Source organism: Leptodactylus fuscus, chromosome 8 (genome assembly GCF_031893055.1).
Source record: "Leptodactylus fuscus isolate aLepFus1 chromosome 8, aLepFus1.hap2, whole genome shotgun sequence".
In the NCBI taxonomy this organism is placed as follows: domain Eukaryota; kingdom Metazoa; phylum Chordata; class Amphibia; order Anura; family Leptodactylidae; genus Leptodactylus; species Leptodactylus fuscus.
Window position 1 is genome coordinate 9,836,712 of NC_134272.1, and position 6,201 is coordinate 9,842,912.

A 6,201-nucleotide genomic window follows, 5' to 3' on the forward strand; every position below is an offset into this window, starting at 1 on the left:
TACCACAGCGTGCAGGGTCTCTGGACTTATCTCCCACCAAGCACAACTCATGGTCATCGGTCAATTGCAAAAGTAGCTGCCAGGAGCCAATCTTAATCATTTGGGTGCCCAAATACATTCAGCGTGTCATAACATTGTTCAGACAACCATTAATAACCTCATTGGTAACATATAGAGATGAGCGAGTAGTGAATTTATTCGACTATTTGATTCGAGTAGAACCTCAATATATACTGAGCTCAAAACAGGTATATAACAGGAGATGGGAAAGGTAGATTGGGGGAAAAGGTGGTATGTAATTGGGGCCCTAACAAGGGCTTTTGGGAAAATTATTTGCAAAAAGATTGTATATACAGTTGGTGTATATACACAGATGGTGTATATACAATCTCCAAGCAGTGGTAGATCTAAGTTTAGCTCTAATATGAGCTGTTAGTGTAAGATTCCTACCTAAATAATTCTAATTCCTGGTCCGTTTGCAATTTCTATTCATTTCAATGGGATTTTATCTTGCGTCCTTTAGTGTCCTGGGATTTCCATAACTCCCAAGACTTTTCCTTCTTGGTTTTGCAATTTCAATGACAAGGAGTGTAGATAACACAGGAAGCGCAGTCCGTAATAGGCGATGTCACATCTTTTCTACTCCCTCTATCTGCACAATGACCATTGCACATCCATGAAAATCTCCAAACTACTGTATCTGTGCTCCATGTGGCTGCTGTAAAGTGCATCTCTAAATGCTGTTAAAAGCAGCTCAGGCAAGATGGCTGGTCAGATGACTCTCCCCATTACCGTGTGTAGAAATAAAAAAATAAAAATCCAAAGCTTATTTATAACGCTCTGGTTTTATTTAGTATATAGATATAGATGTGTGTGTATACATCCATAATATAGGTAATACATTCTCTTTAGTATGACATTGATATTTTTCATGGGCTATATTTACCCTTTAAATGTAGTCAGCATAACTTCATCTCTTGCAAAATCAGGTTTAAAAAACTGTACACCCTTTATATGAGAAAAAGATTAGAGAAGCGCTGTCGTCAGAATAATACAGTCCCGTCTCGATACTACTACATATGTATGCATTATTGAAGTCAATGAGACAGTTATATACATTAACTTGCTCATCTCTCCAAGGAGACGGAAAGAGGCCCCTGGGAATACAGATGATCTGATCATCCTGTCGCAGCTGTAAAATATGCATTATTAACACACGGCGCTGCAGGGCGCCAAGATCATACAGCCTGTCCCAGAAAGGTTATGCTGGAAATATAGACCCTTATACTTCCCCAGACGTCCAGTCCAATGCACTTAAACTATGGAAGACACTAAACAGCAGATCCCTGTAATGATTTATCTCCAGGACTAGATGTTATTAATGGGCTCCAACCTGCTATGGCTGTCCTGGTCCATGCACGCATTATAGTCCACTAGTGTAACTATAGGGTTTACAGTGGTTGCAGCTGTGACCAGGCCCAGGAGTCAGGGGGGCCCACAAGTTGCTAAAGTTGTATAAGCTTCTTGGATCTCCTTTCTGATTTCCTTTGATGGCTGACAGTCTGTGCATTGTAAATTTATTACCCCTGCCCTCTAGTGCAATGGAGTAAGAAAATGTATGAGACACAGCTTTGCATTCAGGTCTGCAAATTCCCCTAGTCATGCACAAGCTTGGCCATTTACTGGTACTCCGGGGGCTGCAATCTCTGGCAGTCCCATAGACCATAGAAGTGATTGGATCTGCAGTCGAGAGAGCGTACCAAGGTTCCATTCACATGGGACATTTACATGTCTTCATTCTTGATCGCTGAGGGTCCCAGTAATTGTACTGCCGTCAGAATTTGGAAGGAATTCAAGGTGTTCTTCGTCAGAGAGTCCTTTCCAAATTCTTGCCCCATGTATGGCACAGCAGATTTGCTCACTGATCAGCCTCAAACACAATGGGGTTAATAGGGTCTGAGCCTCAATCCATGGGTCCTGGCGCAGAATCAGGAATATCAAAAAGGGAAGTGTCCATCACCGAATGAAAACAATGGGAGTCAGATTCTGGCCGGAATTTGGAAATGATTTTGAGCGTTTATCCATCTCAAAATCAGCTCCTAACACCCCCTTATATTATATGCTGTATATTAGGGTTACATTTCAGTAGTAGGCATGCCCCTTCATGGATGGTATATGACCGCCAATATGGCTTTCATTGCATAGTCCTCTAGTGTTGGCAATCTGCTCACCTAAACCCTGGAATGGCAGATTTTCCCATTTATATAATAGAGGCTTGTGCAATGGCTTACTGTGGCAATGGCTATTCCTTCTGACTGGTCCTAATGAGATTACACAACCACTTCTTCCTGTTTTAACACTTCTTCAAAGTTGCGTTCCTGCTCTGTGCCACAGTGCCATGTCATCTCTGCGATCTTGTCGAATACACAGGACTGTTCGGACGCTTCCACTCTTACTTCATTGTCACCTCTTACCAGGTTATAGATTCTAACATACAGATTAAGCAACTTTGCAGAGTAGTCCTCCTTACTGTATACCCTACTGTCTAGTGTATACAGCTCCTATGCTGATCTATATGCCATAGCCTGTGTAGTGAGATGATCCCGTCCATTTACTAACTTATATTCAGCCAAGCAATGAAGCCTCCAGCTTTTCAACTCAGATTCCTATGACAACACTTCCTTCTTGATCTCGTCTTTACCTAGGGACATTGGTGGGAATTTATTAAGACTTTATTAAGGTTGTCCCGTTATGGACACTTATTCCCGCTCCATAGGACAGAGGATAGGTGTCAAACTGACAGGGGTCAGTCAGGGGACCGAAAGCTCCCTAAGGCCTTCTTGTGAGTGGAGCGCTAGTGTGACCCAGCACTCTATTCATATCTATGGGGCTGTGGGAGAATACAGTCCCTAAAGTCCCGCAGAAGTGAATGAATCGACTGTCACGGCGCTCCATTCACAAGGAGGCTTTACAGAGAATTTCAGTCTCCCGTCCTCTTGATCACTGGGGGCCCTGAGATCAGATCATTATCCCCTGCCCTATGGATAAGGTATACATGCCCACAATGGAACAACAAGTGGTGAGAAAGGTGCAGAGATGGATACGCCAAAGCTGTTCATCCACCTTGCTAAATGTGGGTCATTATTTGGATGTGATATTTAGCATATGCCCAGGGGCTGCTTTCACGACTCTGTCCAAGCGGCTAGCGATATATCTGTCTTGAATGGAGGAAGTTGATGTTCTGCATCCGTATTTACTATAATATTGCTGCCATATAGTTCTTCTCCTAGGTGTGGCAAGTGAATTGTTTGCTGGAGGGGGAAGGGGAGATTTTGCAATGTCTCACTTGACGAGATGTTTCCAGGAACGAAGCAGGAAAATGTGTATGATGTATAGACATATGTTCTCAATGGTTTACAACCCACATAGACCGAGATTTATGCAGCTAGGGTCAGGAAAAATGGACTGCGTTTCCAGAAACACTGCTCTTTTTGTCTATGGGCTGCGACTAGTATTGCAGGCTGGCATTTTGCCCTTAGTGGTAAAAGGACATCACGGTTTAGGGAAGCTTAGCATGGCACCCCTTGTAAAGAGACACCACAGGGGGCTAATGTGTAAGAGAAGCTGCAGGGAAATGTATAGCGAGACATGACTGTAGCAGGCCCGGGAGCTTCAGGGGGCCAGAACAATATGATGTAGGGCCCGGGAGCTTCAGGTTACCGCTCTTCACAACCCTGTTGTGTCAGGCATGCAGACATTTTAGAGGATGTTCCTAGCTGCCATGTAATAACAGATCAACAAGTCCATATCCAGGAGAAGGAGAGGAATATACAATAGAGCCTCGATCAGACAGAGCGATACAGTGAGACATTGGAACGGAACCCAACTGACCCCCGGTTCACAGGCCCAAACAGCGAAGAGCCAGGCACAAGTGTGAACCTACTTAAAACAGTTGTACAACTTGCTGCCATTACCTTTTTGAGCCGGTATTTAGCAGTAAGGCTAGGACTACACCATGACTTTGGCCACGAATCCTATTGCATGACCCAAGATCGTTGTGTCGATCTGTGACTCCATCATCAATATAAGTGGATGGAATGCATTACAGATAGTATCGAGCCCAGATCATACCCTCCAATACACATTCTGACTCAATTTTTAGGCGCGCAGCTTGTAGTCATTGAATGGAAACCAGAACAACATTTAAAAAGTAATATAAAAAATATTAGATACTCTATTTATAAAGCTACATGCATTTTTTTTTAAATGTAAATTCTACCTCTGAGGTCTTTTTCTGCCATACGCTTCATTTACGAAGCATATGCACCTTCTTTGCCCAGATATTAGGCTGTCTTCACCACTTTTGCTTTTGAAGGGAAAAGGGGCTCCTTCGAAATGGAAATCTGTTTCACACTGTGTTTATGAGTTGGGCAAAAAAAAACAAAACACACAAATGCATGTACATGAGGTCAGGCAACATTAAATGGGGCAGTGTGTACAGGTCTTATAAAGGTGCATATTAACCATAACGTGCGCACAACACTTAAACATTTCCTTTGTTTTTATAATAATGACCAAGTACCCGGCCCAGTCATCTGGATAAGCCCTTACCCCAGTGATGGCGAACCGTTTAGAGACAGGGCAACCCAAAACCCACTAATTTATCACAAAGTGCCAACATGGCAATTTAACCTTAATAATGTGAGGATCCACAATTGCAGACCTGCAAAATATGGTCATACGAATGGGGCTTTATAGAGCTTTCTGCTCCACTGTGACCCCTACACAGTCCAATCTGCTTCAAAGTGAACCCCGCACAGTCCAATCAGCTCCACAGTGGCCCCCACACAGTCCAATCAGCTCCACAGTGGCCCCCACACAGGACAATCTGTTGCATAGTGGTCCCCACACAGGACAATCTGCTCCATGGATGGGTGCCCAAAGAGAGAGCTCTGAGTGCCACCTCTGGCACCCATGCCATAGGTTCGCCATCACGGCCTTACCCTTGTACTTCCCACAGCAGAGAGTTTGCTACAATTGCATCCAGTCTAGACAATCCTCTGCGAGTTACAGATTTCAGTAGCAGAAAGCTCTCCACTATCCTGAGTGTACAGAATTTTCTATGTGGATACAGACACCTCTTATTCACGGACAAGGAGAGAACTTAGAAATAGTCACACATTAAAAGAGATAAGGAAACCCCTTTAAATCTGGCACAGCTAACATCTTCCAGACAATGGCTCACTCCACTACAGCATAACAGTCTGACATGTATCCTTATCCCTGCCTATTATATACATAAATAGGATATGCAGACTATCCACCTGGCAGCAGAACATTACTCTCTATTACCACCCAGCGGCAAGGATTGCTATAATGTGCTCATGGTAAAATCCTGCCATCTAGTGGGCATGCAGTGAAATTCAAGTGGCTAAAATGTGACAGAGCCCAAAGAAAGGTAAAATACTCAGTGAGACAATAGCAGGAGCAGATAAACCACTACCCCTAATAATTGACCAATAGTAAATTCTCTTGTAAATAGGGAAGGGAATGATTCTGGTTTTCTCACCCTCATGGAATGGACGGTTAATCATTAAACAAGTCCAGTTGGCAGAAACACAGATTAACCATTGACAGAGCAATGTCAGAAGACAAGAAAACATGTCTGCTAGGAGGTGGGCCACTATCATAGGAAATGGGGCGGAAATGTCCAAAATACAGGCAAAAAAAAATAAAAAATAAATAAATCATTGGAACAGCCTGTATCCAATGCTGACCAAATACTGCTTGCATGTTAACATATAGGGCTGTCAGTTTTGGAAATCGTAGCACGGTTTTTACCCCCAAATGGGTATGGGATTTGCTAAAATTCCATCCACTTTGCACTGACTGTAAAACGCTGCAATTTTTTTCCCGCTGCAGGCAAATTCGCTGCATTTCCACCACGTTGGGCCCCAGCCTAACATTTCGCTAATCTTATTTGCAACTACAGGAAACATTTGGCCAATAGGATTGTTGCTAAAGGAGGGCTTAGGGGTTCACTTACTTTTTCTCCCCACACTGTGGAGGTTTACTCTGTGCTCTCAATAATACACATTAGTAGTACAACAGTTTGTGCCTTGTTAGCTTAGTGACATTGGGGTAGATTTATTACGCCTTGTATGATAGTTTTCTGGCATAAAAAGTTGCAGTCTGACCTAT